Genomic DNA, 14,050 nt, shown 5'->3' with positions numbered 1-14,050 from the left:
CCACTTCTCCGCCTACCTTTGACGAATGCGCAGAAATATACCAGACGACAATGGTATAAGGAACGATGTAACTGAGGACAGGAATGGCATGACATAGTGTTTTCTGACGAACCCAAGTCCTGTTTGTTTGAAAATGATGGCCGCATTTTGGTTCGCCGCAGACAGGGGGAGCGGAATCACAGTGACTGCATTCGCACAAGACACATACCGCCAACTTAAGACCTTATGGTATGAGATGTTATTGGGTGAACCACAAATCACAGCTGGTGCGTGTACAGGGTACTGTGACCAGTTTGACCTACATGAATGACATCCTGCAGCCCGTCGCCATACTCTTCCTGCACAACATTCAAGACGCCATTTTTCAGCAAGACAATGCACGAATTCGTGCCTTCTTGTGTGTCACAAGATGTCAGCCTTTCTATGACTCACCAGATCACCATACTTGTCACCAGTCGAAAATGTGTAGGATATACTGAAACAACAGGTGCAGCGCTGTGACCCAACGCCAACCAGCATAGATGGACTATGGAACCAGGTGAATGCAGCATGGGTGGTTATATTACTGGACGCCATTCGTGCCTTATTCGCGTCGATGCCACCACGCATGGAACACGATATCATGGAGCATGGGGGGTTATATCACAGTACGCCATTCGTGTCTCATTCACGTCGATTCCACCACGCATGAGACACGATATCAGGGACTATGGCGGACACTGTGGATACTCATCAAAAGGCACACGCTGAACCGAGGTGACTGAAATGCTAATCATTTCTGCAGAACATGCTAATGTACATGTCCTGCGAATGTGAACGTCCTATCTCTAGTCATTCAAACTGTTCGGTTTTTTTCCGAACATGAGTGTGATTTACGTTACAAGAATAAATCCCGAATTGTTTTGTTTGTAATGATAACGAATACGGTCTATCTTTGCCAGTACGTGGGAGGTTACAAATAAAGAGCAGAAACTGAACACTGAAAAAAAAATAGCTACAGCTACACTCCCTGATAAGAGAGTGAAGCATCCGGAAGCCTTAATGGGAAGTTAATGTAACTCCATACATGTGGCAATCTCTCTTTTATTTCGGCAGAAGAAGCGGTGCTAAGATTTTTAGCGTTTAGTAAACATAAGAACATAATATTTTAAAAACATATTTAAATAACACTGAGACGGAAAAGGTCAAAAGGACTAAGAATATGGTAGTATAATAAACATGAAGCTATTTGTTGCGTGCTCTTTTTTTGCATTTTTTCACTCTCTACTGTTCACTCTCTACTGAATCTCTTTTTGTTATGTTCTTATTTTAAATGAACAGTTAATTTCTACCCTGATTTATCAAAAACAAAAGGATTGGAAAAATAGTTACACAAAAACGAGTTTGGTGTATGAACGAAGTTAACTGCTTCTGCGAGAGACAACTAATATCTCCAGTTGCGTTTAAGAGCTAGTCGGCAGTTCTCATTATAAACAAAATGTTTTCCCGAATTCTCGTTTATGTTGTGGGAAACTAATCTGTTCACAATTATGAAAGTGCATTTTAATTTGAAAAACTCAAAAATATTAACAGAATACTTCGAAAATTAATTCTGATTTCAGTACAGCTTCTTCCTAGAACTGTTTACGTGTGTTTCATAGCGAATACTCGCAGGCTACGGAACTTTTACGTTACAGTGATAAATTCATTTAAAGAGCTAACTAATAGAAGATTGTACCATTCTTGCGCTGTTCTTCTTGTCGGAGACCAGAGATACGTTTGCCTAAGAAATAACAGGCGTGATTAATTCGCACGCACATACAACAACGAAGGAAACGCCACAAAAATGGTTCAAATGGCTCTGAGCACTATGGGACTTAACTTCTGAGTTCATCAGTCCCCTAGAACTTAGAACTACTTAAACCTAACCAACCTGTAGCGGCTAGAACCGCTCGGCCACTACGGCCGGCGGAAACGCCGCAAATGACGCTATCCATCGTGGAGCTCTAAAAGAAGAAAAGTTGTAATTATAGTGAATATTTTTATTATTTGTGAAAAGTGAAATAATCAGTGACATTGTAGACACAGGTACATACGTGGACATTGTGATAATTGTGTGTGACCAACGCAAGTTGTTGTTGCATGTACTTGAATAATTGACGGATCTGGACTGACGGAGCCTAAAATGTCCAAAAGGAAAATGGTGGTGAAGCCAGCTGATTCTTTGAAATGATTTTCAAAAACCGGAGTAGACGCAACATTTAAAGGTAAGGACGTTGGTATTTGTAACATCTAGCCTTATTTGAAAAGAGCTTTCACTACGGCAATTCGTTGTCCATTGTCATAGTATTTTTAGTCTATGAAATTAATTAATTAGTTTTTGAAGGTAAACAGACAAAATAATCCAAAAAATTTATATTTGTTGCTTTAGATAATAATAGTTGACTTTCGTTTGTTACGTGTGATAAAATCCCATATCAACTTTTAGCCGACGCCAGTATTTGATTCGATCTTTAATTAATTACTATATCGTTTATTAGAATTTATTTTACTTTTGGTGCAAGGGATGTGGTTAAGAGAACGCGATAGGGGAGGATGGAATTGGAAAAAGTTTTGAATTCAGAGTCACGCGAAAACCTGTACGAGTTTGGAGAATCGTATATTGAAAATGAGGACTCAAAATAGGATAAATGAGAACGAAGGGTGTAATACCTCAAAACGAAGCAGAGTCTGGCCATAATTTGCCACACATTTCAGAGAAAAAACAAAGCAAATGGAAAAGGCACCGATTTGGTGCAAAGCCATGGATCCTTTTACAGCACTTTTAATGAAGTTACAGGAAAGGGAAAGGAGCGAGTTCGCAAACAAGCAGAACCTGAAGCTGAGAGAGATCGCAAACAGGAGAAATGGGATAAGAAAGTTTTGGCTGATTTAGAACAAATGTGGTCAGGACTGATTTAAACGTCTAGAAAATATGAAGGTTTACCTGATGCAGACGACTAATTAAAAGAAACAGGGTTCGAGGAGTTAAGACTGCTCAAGCTATGGTCGAAACAGCTATTTATAATTCGGCCACAAAAATTAAAGGCATGGAATTGGATAGTCAGAGACAGGTAGGTGACTGTTCAGTCAACCACTCGAAGTGGGAGAATGACTTGCCTAACGGAATTGAAGTTAAAGCTGCAGAGATTGATGGCCTAGTTAGTTTAGAAATTACGTCGGCGATCCAGCTAGCAAACAAAGAAACGGGTTTAGAAAGTAACGGAATGGTGGAGCATTTTAAAGCTGAATTTCAGCAAATAAAGGAAAAAGTAATTTCGGAAATCCAAAAATGGCACTTTGAAGTAATCAGCTGGAAAATGGACTCCCTCCGGAAAATAGTTTGAAACGGAAACTTTCCAAAGGTATCAAAATTTGACAAGATTTGGAACCCGTCTATAGGCAGGGACTGAAGTGTGGCAATGAATCACCATACTCGGACGCATATTCTAACCAAGAAGATGAAGTGAGGAATGGAATTCTTTCAATGTCTACATTAAAATTAGAACATAGAGCTATTGAGAGCAGTCAGTTTGAAACCAGTTCTGCAGAGAAAGATGTACCCCATCCTACAATATTCATAAAAAGTTTCCAGAATATTTTTCCAAGATCATGGATAATAAAATATAATTTATTGTCTCACATACAGCCGGAGATGCGGCGTTATGGAATAATCAAACTGCTGAAACATGTAGGGAAGAATTTGAACGAATGTTCATCTCAACGTTTGGTTCCCTAGTAAACAGGAACGGCTTCAGAAGGAAGTTCACAGCCCTGAATATTTCAATCCAAAAATGGGCAGCCTTAGAAAGTATTTGAAATGTTATAATGATAAAAACAGTTAGTGGGATAAACCAAGAGAAGTATTAGGAATTCTTAAAGCCAAACAGTTCATCAATCTTAGGGAATCTAAAGTACCTGACACATATTTCAATCACTTCACATCAGTAACTGATTACTTAGATTTAATTCAGAAAGACAATAAGCACCTTAAGGGCCATAATAATTCACTTAATTCGATAGGAAATAATTATGAGAATGGTTACAATAATCATAAACCTAATAATTATAAAAATTACAGAAATAAGAGTAGTAATGGGGATTTTGAGTACTCTCAAGGGCCATCTATGCATGGGAGCTAAAATTATAGGCCCTGCAATAGTAACAATAATAATGGTAACTAACATAATTTTCATAGCAAAAGGAAGCACTACGATAATTTAACTCTAGTAATCATAACACTGCTAGAGTCATGGGAAGTAGTATGACTAATGAAAATTCAGGTCCCATGCACCAACCAACTGGTGTATACTTCGCACAAAGCAACTCCATATAAAACTGAGTGAATAGTAATAACAGTAATCACATCCTGCTCAGAATGTAAATAGGTCTTGGCCACAGCACAATCATAGTGTGAGAATCGTTGACATAATAGGGGAAAATCGAGCAGAACCATCGTCCTCATCAATGTAAAGCCGATCACTCTCAACTTCCCGCGACTGGTTGGAGGCCAGGCGGAAGGCATCCTACGGCATTGAGCCAGGTCTTAAGATACAATGAATGAAGATATTAAGGAGGAATTAAGTAAATGATCAAAGCAATGTAAAACTACAGAAGGTGAATCAGCACAGGCCATCATAAAAGCAATAATTAAGAAACTACCCGTACAAATAACGTTAGATGCCAGTTCTATAACAAACGTGGTGAGCCAGATTTTTTCAAAGCAGATCAGTCGTAATAACAGGAGTTCAATCTTGGCAGTCCAGAACTGTAGTCTTACTGTACATTTAGGTGCACAGTCATAGACTGTGAAATTTCAAATACAAGTGGACTTAGTCGTCAAGGAGGGAGAACTAAAATGCATTTTCTTGATTTCACCTAAGTTGTCCATTGCCTGTATGTGGTGGTGGGATTTCCTGTGCGAGAGAAATCTCACAGCACATTTTGGTTGTATATAAGATAAAGATAATGGAATCAAGATGGTTTAGGTAAAACGTCTGGAGGTGCATGGTACATACTGCCTGCGCATTAATGTATGGTGTGTTACACCCAAGACACTATACTCGCGGTGGATTTCCTTTTGGAAGAATCTGCCCAGGCAAACACGTTAAATCAGAATTTGTTCCCAACAAGGTACCGAATAATGATCATCTATTAAATTTATTATGAAAGAATACACCTTGTCACTGGACTCTGTGCCGCGCTGAAGCATTTGAAAGCAGCACGTGTTAATTTCGATCTTTTACACTATCCTAACATGACAGAAGATTTTCGTCTGGCAACAGATGCATCCGTAAGTGGACTTGGAGCCTGCCTATTTCAGACAGATACACGAGACAATAAGCAGCATATTAAAGTATTATGTTTTGTGAGCCGGACCCTTTCTATCTGGCAAAGAGCATATACTATGACAGAATTGGAAGTGTTTGCTGTGAAATGGACATTACAAAATTTAATTACTTTATGTATGGGAAACATGTCAAAATATTCTGTGACCAACAATCAGTCGATTTCCGGCGGGAGTGGCCGAGCGGTTCTAGGCGCTACAGTCTGGAACCGCGCGACCGCCTCGGGCATGCATGTGTGTGATGTCCTTAGGTTAGTTAGGTTTAAGTAGTTCTAAGTTCTAGGGGACTGATGACCTCAGAAGTTAAGTCCCATAGTGCTCAGAGCCATTTGAACCATTTTTGAATCAGTCGGTTTTCTACTATCGCATACATTCCAGCATGAAATACTTCCACATTGGGCTTTAATGTTAAAGGAATATAATACTGATATAATCCATGGTAAAGGCAAGGACAATATAATAGCTGACGCTCTTTCCCTGTTACTACAGGGACTCTCCAACCATCATGAAAAACTAGAGCAATCATCTAATTTCAGAATATTACTGATCAAGGATTCACCATTTAGAGAGCATTACCTTACCATGTGTAGGAATATGGCCAAATTACAGGATGAAGATCTTAAATAGAATAGCATGAAACAGTTATTATGACAAAATAATAATGAAGAGGTTTCACAAAAATTCAAATTATATTCTTAATTACTGTTCTATAGAAGTACGGTACATGTGGACAAGTGGCGTGTATGTACACCTTCACTGTGCTTTGTGAATTTTATTTGGTTCACACATTACTCCTGAGCACACTTTCGTGTTGACAAATGTAAAAATACAATACTACGACATTGTTGCTTTCCAAATCTTCTACAACAGGTACTTCTATTATAAGAAGATTCGTCCGAGAATATATTCCACATGTAAGAAAGCCAAATGCTATTCTGTCTGATAACACCCCTGCTTTACGGGACACAAGTGGAAGGAATTCCTAAAAGACATTAAAGAAATACTGATATCTAGATTTCACTCCAAATTTAGCCCGGTCGACTGTATTTTCCGTGAATATAATACATTCATTAGGTCATACATTCCCAGACAGCAATCTGAGTGGGTTAAGTATGTTTCAGTGTTTGAAGATTAACCGCATTCTTCGACATGGCATATACGTGCAGAAGTATTTTTGAACAAACCACAGTCAAATGAATGGATTGACTCTAGAAAAGTATATGAAACTGTCTACGACAAGCAAACGCAGTTAAAATTAGTTTTAAAAGCACTCAAGCGTAGTGCATAGATGAGAAAGGATAATATGATAAAAAGCTGCGAGAGATTTTACTGAAAACTGACCCAATGGCATCATATCATTGTTAAGGAAACAATAAGAAATGGCCAATAATGTATTCTGGTCCTTAAACTATTTTAGATATTCCTTATCAAGGAAGTTACCTAGTTGTCTATACCGAGACTAAACATATCCACATAAAGATCTTAAAAAGTGCTTTTAATTCTCTGTGTCTGTTCTTTTAAGTATAAGCTGTCGCAGAAACTTCAAATGAATGGAAATGAGACTTCCTTCTTTACAGATGTAGGTAAATAATGATTTATACTTTCTGTGTAAAATAACACACATCGTTAAACGTATGACAATTTTCGAACGTTGCGATACGTGGAATCTGATGAACTGAAACAATTTCTTTATTAATATGTAGTAAGTATAATCTATACTTACTACATAATCTATTTGCATCAAGAATGTGTGCAAGAGAGATGTGACCAAGGCCAGCGTCGACCCAAGTCAGTGGGAAATACAGCTGGTGAAGGTGTCAAGTGGCGACAAGCTGTGAGCAATGGGGTTGAGGTTGCAGAGAACGAACACATCTAAGAAGACACCAGGAAGAGGGCAAGACGGAAGAAGAGAGCGGCCTCTGGCGGAAGTCCTTCACATGTCAAGTGCCCAAACTGCAGCAGAGACTGCCACTCTCGAGTGGGACTTGTCAGCCATAGCAGATGTTGCAGAGTCTGAAACAACTATGCTACACCATCATCCTTCGAGGATGGACGGACGCCATTATAATATACAGAATTAGTGCAGGTCATGTTCCAAGAATATTTCTTAGTTAGACATTATTCAGTGTACACCTATGGTGAAATGGGAAGGCGGACATAATTTTTCTAGTCGAGTAAACTGAATAAATTAATCTTGGCATTTTCCTTCATGTTGGGAACGAACGACTAAGTTAAAATTTGGGAATGCACAGTGGTTTGTCACGGTCAAGGGGAAGAGACTAATTCGTGAAAATTTCTCTGATATTCAGCCGGGTAGCGTCGTCCAAAAGGCGCGATATTTCGGCAATCCGACTTCTTGCCATCTTCAGGCATTCTTCGGGTCTGATTGATCTCTGATGGATGCCGACTTTATATAATCTCCACCTCTCTCTCGCAGCCTCCGTCTGGGCGCTTCAGAGCAGTCAGCGGCCGGTGTTGGGGGAAGGGCGGCGCTGGGTGGTGGGGGAAGCGCGGCGCCCCGCGAAACATCATGGGCCGCAGTCCTTCCGCGTCCACGGCGGAACTCTGCCGTCGTGGTGATAATGGTGCTTCTTCTTCTTCAGATGTCGTGACAGGATCGGATTTCCGTGTAGAATGTAGTTGTGTTTTAATCATACTCAAAGCTGGATGCCAGGCCTCGCTTAACTGCAAACCGCTGTCTTTATTAGTTAGTCATGTAGCCGGATCTCCACTGCCTCTTTGAGGATACAGTCCCAGAAGGTGTTCGATTGCTATAACACCTTTGAGCCACCATAGTTCATGTCACGTCCATGTGACATGCAGTGCTCTGCCACGGCGGACTTGGTCGGCTATGCGTTGTCTGTTTGTCGTTTATGTCCACTACATCTCTCCTGTACCGTCCGGATGATCTGGCCTACACACATTTTCCCGCACTGGCAAGGGATGCTGTAAACTCCCGGTTTCCGGAGTCCTAAGTCATCCTTGACTTACCCTAATAATGTTTTCGTTTTGGATGAAGGGCGAAACACGCACATGACATTGTATTTTCTGAATATTCTGCCGATCTTTGCTGATGTGTTCCCGACGTATGGTATAATCGCCGTCGCAACCGGTTTGTCTTCGTCCTCGGAAGGCTGCGGTCTCGGCTTCTTCGGTCTCAAGGCGCGTTTTATCTGCCAGTTGTTGTAACCGTTCGTGCGGAACACAGCCTGCAAGTGCTGCAACTCAGCTGCAAGGCTGTCACAGTCCGAGATTTCGCGTGCTCTCTGCACCAGTGTGCTCAGAACACCCTCTAGGTGTGAAGGGGCATGACAGCTGGAGGCATGCACGTACAAATCTGTATGTGTCGACTTACGGTAGACACTGTGTCCTAGTGTGCCATCTGGCCTTCGCTTGACGAGCACATCCAGAAATGTAAGTTAGTTGTTTTCTTCTACCTCCATCGCGAACTTGATATTCTGGTGCAGCGAGTTCAGATGCTGCAGAAAGTCTTGGAAGCGTTGTCGTCCGTGCGCCCAGATTACGATTGTATCGTCTACATATTGAAAAAGCAAGAGGGCTTGTAGGCTGCCGACTCGAGAGCTTCTACTTGAAAAGCCTCCATGAACATATTGGCCACTATTGGTGATAACGGAGAGCCCATCGCTACTCCATCTGTTAGTTCGTAGTAGTTTCAATTGAACAGAAAGTATGGTGACGTAAGTACGAATTCTAGAACTTTCGTTACTACTGGTCCGAATTTTTCTCCTATGAGGCTTAGGGAATCTCTTAGAGGTACCCTAGTAAAGAGGGATACCACGTCAAAGCTCACCATGAGGTCTTCTTGGCCCAATCAGAAGTTCTGGAGCTGCCGGACGAGGTGCGCGGAGTTTCTGTGGTGGTGCTGACATTTGCCCACAAAGGGACTGGGCATCGACGTCAGGTGTTTTGCTAATTCATGTGTTGGTGCTCCAATGTTTCTTACAATCGGCCGGAGAGGCAATCCATCCTTATGGACTTCAGGTAGTCCGTTAAATCTAGGAGGTGCAGCTGTTCGTGCACGAAGTTTCTTCACCGTCTTCTTATCTTCGAAGGTGTGCTGAAGAAGTTCGATAGTCTTCCTTTTCACTCTGTTGTTAGGATCGTCTTCGATTGTCAGGTAGGTGTCGTCTCCTAATAGGTCGTACAATTTTTGCTTGTATACGGTAAATGGTAGTAGGACCGTGCAATTCCCTTTCTCTGCTGGGAGGACGACAGTCTCGGCATCTTCTCTGATCCGCTTCACTGCTTTCCTCTCTTTCTTAGAAATTTAAACCTTCGTGATTATTTGCGTAATAGATGGAATGATTATTCGGCACTTATTCGTGGTGATGAAAGGCTAACCGTGAATGCCAACGTCCTATAGCTTCCCTTAAGTTACACCAAATTCTGTCATTTCCAATGTGTATTTAATGGTCTGTAATCGCATGCTGCGTAACTCGATTACCGACAGAAGGGAAAGGAACATTAGTAATGTATCTGTTATCGTGCTGTGCGAAAGACTAGAGATGAACGATAAACGGAGACTCAGTGCTACGACTTGTGACACAGACTGTGTATGCGCAGCGATCACAACAATACGGACGGAAGCAATTCGCTACGTAGAAATTTTAAAATTACAGGAGTTAAAACTGGAAAATATGCATAACTATCTAACGAGCTATAAAAGAAATAACAAAACTTGCACAAGGAACAAGTTATAAAACGGACAATTGCAATAACAGAACGATGCAGCATAAAACCTGTGTGTCTTTTCAAGTATCGTGAGAAAACATCTTAAATGTAAACTTGAAAACGATGTATAAATGTTTCGTGTTATGACGTTGAGATCATGGAAGCTGCTCCAGTCCAGACTGCCACATAAATAGCGGACCTTACAGTCTGGGGGTAGGAGCTCGCTGCCTAGTGCTGCTCTGGCCCTGTCGGGTCTCGCTTCTTCAACCGCCTGCCACAAACCTGGCGCGTTAGCACAACGGAGCACTCAAGCAGTAATCGGAAGAGAGGTAGCGAAATACAAAGAAGGTCTTCGAAACTGTGTCGATCAATGCATTAAATATAAGATTTTATTTTGCTTTTGAAAATACCTAATAAAATCCTATACCGATACATACTTAATTCATACAACATGCCAATGTGTGGCACTTACGGATCAAATTGTTAAGCCCATTACAACTTAAGCCTTGAAATATTTAAGGAACCGAATGTTAAACTCATAGTGAATTAATGCTTAAATACACTCCTGGAAATGGAAAAAAGAACACATTGACACCGGTGTGTCAGACCCACCATACTTGCTCCGGACACTGCGAGAGGGCTGTACAAGCAATGATCACACGCACGGCACAGCGGACACACCAGGAACCGCGGTGTTGGCCGTCGAATGGCGCTAGCTGCGCAGCATTTGTGCACCGCCGCCGTCAGTGTCAGCCAGTTTGCCGTGGCATACGGAGCTCCATCGCAGTCTTTAACACTGGTAGCATGCCGCGACAGCGTGGACGTGAACCGTATGTGCAGTTGACGGACTTTGAGCGAGGGCGTATAGTGGGCATGCGGGAGGCCGGGTGGACGTACCGCCGAATTGCTCAACACGTGGGGCGTGAGGTCTCCACAGTACATCGATGTTGTCGCCAGTGGTCGGCGGAAGGTGCACGTGCCCGTCGACCTGGGACCGGACCGCAGCGACGCACGGATGCACGCCAAGACCGTACGATCCTACGCAGTGCCGTAGGGGACCGCACCGCCACTTCCCAGCAAATTAGGGACACTGTTGCTCCTGGGGTATCGGCAAGGACCATTCGCAACCGTCTCCATGAAGCTGGGCTACGGTCCCGCACACCGTTAGGCCGTCTTCCGCTCACGCCCCAACATCGTGCAGCCCGCCTCCAGTGGTGTCGCGACAGGCGTGAATGGAGGGACGAATGGAGACGTGTCGTCTTCAGCGATGAGAGTCGCTTCTGCCTTGGTGCCAATGATGGTCGTATGCGTGTTTGGCGCCGTGCAGGTGAGCGCCACAATCAGGACTGCATACGACCGAGGCACACAGGGCCAACACCCGGCATCATGGTGTGGGGAGCGATCTCCTACACTGGCCGTACACCACTGGTGATCGTCGAGGGGACACTGAATAGTGCACGGTACATCCAAACCGTCATCGAACCCATCGTTCTACCATTCCTAGACCGGCAAGGGAACTTGCTGTTCCAACAGGACAATGCACGTCCGCATGTATCCCGTGCCACCCAACATGCTCTAGAAGGTGTAAGTCAACTACCCTGGCCAGCAAGATCTCCGGATCTGTCCCCCATTGAGCATGTTTGGGACTGGATGAAGCGTCGTCTCACGCGGTCTGCACGTCCAGCACGAACGCTGGTCCAACTGAGGCGCCAGGTGGAAATGGCATGGCAAGCCATTCCACAGGACTACATCCAGCATCTCTACGATCGTCTCCATGGGAGAATAGCAGCCTGCATTGCTGCGAAAGGTGGATATACACTGTACTAGTGCCGACATTGTGCATGCTCTGTTGCCTGTGTCTATGTGCCTGTGGTTCTGTCAGTGTGATCATGTGATGTATCTGACCCCAGGAATGCGTCAATAAAGTTTCCCCTTCCCGGGACAATGAATTCACGGTGTTCTTATTTCAATTTCCAGGAGTGTATTTAAGGAGCAAATTGTTACAGTCATTACAGCTTAATCACTGAAATACATAAGGAGCAATATGTTACGTTCACAGTAACCTACCAATGGAAATTTTTAGAAATAAAATGTTTGATTTCGCATAAAGTATTTTCAAAATATTTAAGGATCGAAAGCATTATACTCTTCCAACAATAACTTGAAATTACATACGAGCAAAATTTATACGCTCCATTCGTAATACTTTGAAATACTTAAGACCGTAGGAACTAAGTACAGTTGATAATCAATATAGATTACTTGGAACCTTATCGAGAGCATCAATACGAAAGTATAGTATCATACCCGTCGAAATGAATCTATGGTTTGCCTCTGGTCTGCGGATAGTTAAGTAAGCTTTTGCGTGTGCTATCCACAATGAGGGAGGCTGTGTAACCAGCCCTTTATTTCGAACGAAAATGCGGTGATAAGATTCTTAGCGATTAGCAAACATAAGAAAATAATATTTTCTAAATGTATATTTAAATAATGCTGAGATCTAAAATGTCAAATGAGCTGAGACTAATGTAGTATAAGGAACATGAAACTCTCAGTTGTGTATATGTAACGCATTGTTTCACTCCTGCTCTTTCAGTTCTTCGACTGCTAAGCTTCGGCTCTCTTTTAGTTATGTTCCTATACTGTGATAAGAAAAAGTACAACCCTTTTTTTAGGGGCAAAGTTAACTTCTACCGTGAATTATCAGAAACAAAAGTATTGGGAAAATAAATACAGAAAAAGGAGTTTGGCGTATGGACGAAGTCACACCTTCTGCGAGCAACAACTTATACCTCTGGCTGCGTTTAAGATCTAGGCAGCAATTTTCATTATAAACATTAGGTTTTATGGAATTCTCGTTTAACCTGTTGAAAACTAACGTATTCATAATTACGAAGGTGTATTTTAATCTGAACGACTCAAAAATATTAACAAAATATTTTTAAAACTAATTTTGATTTCTGTAGACCATCTTCCGAAGAAGTGTTTACATGTAGTTCTTAGCGAATACGCGCAGGCTATAGAACTTAACCTTAGACTGACTAATTCAATTAAAAAGCTAACTAACAGAAGACTATGCCATTCTTGCACTGTTCCCCTTATCGGAGACCAGAGATACGTTAGCGTAAGGAACAACTGTTGTGATTAATTCGCACGCACGTACAACAACGAAGGAGACAGCTCAATGTACATACCACCGGAGTATACGTTAATGATTAGAGCTGCAATTCTCTGTAAGACGTAGAACGACCACCAGACTGCCTTAGTCTTTTTCGTATTTAGTATTGTAAATAGACCTGATAGGCCATATACGGGGCTTGAACAGCGTCGGATGTTGAGCGGTCACTATGAATGACACGGAAATGTCGCATACTTGTAAGGTACAGCGTTATCAGCACTTTATAGAGTTTGAATGTGACGTCACTTTGGATTTCCAATGGGCCACAGCTCAAATCGTGCAATTTGTGGCACATTCGCATGTGACAGTGCTCCGATGTTGGACTGAATGGGAACTAGAGATACTGGCACGATATCGAAACATCGTTGTTTTTTCAGAAGATTATCGGTATATACCAGCGATAGTATTTTCACTGATACATCAAAGTATCGGTATTGGGACGGCAATATCGAGCATCGATACTTATACTTTATATTATTTTTTTCCCGCAATTTTCGGTAAATATTTGAAATTGTTCTTTCGAAATTATAGTACAACATAATTTACCTCCACTGTGTGAAGGAGACTTGCTACTTTTTGATCTATCGTCTCGTCCAGTCCTTCTCTTTGACTGTATAAAGGAAGTATAGATGACACAAAGAAGTAGTCCGATTGCACTGCGCTGGGGGAGGGGGTTAACAGTGTGAATGGAATATCGAGATTTGCGATGTTAAGATACACCACAGTAGTCGCGTTAAAAATTGTTGAACAAAACTTTAAATGACATTATTGGTCTTTGTGGGGGGCGGAGGCGTGTGACGGGTAGTACTGACGTA

The sequence above is a fragment of the Schistocerca nitens genome, chromosome 9 (assembly GCF_023898315.1).
Source record: "Schistocerca nitens isolate TAMUIC-IGC-003100 chromosome 9, iqSchNite1.1, whole genome shotgun sequence".
Lineage (NCBI taxonomy): Eukaryota > Metazoa > Arthropoda > Insecta > Orthoptera > Acrididae > Schistocerca > Schistocerca nitens.
The sequence above is the reverse complement of the archived record's forward strand: the minus strand, read 5'-3'. Positions refer to the sequence as shown.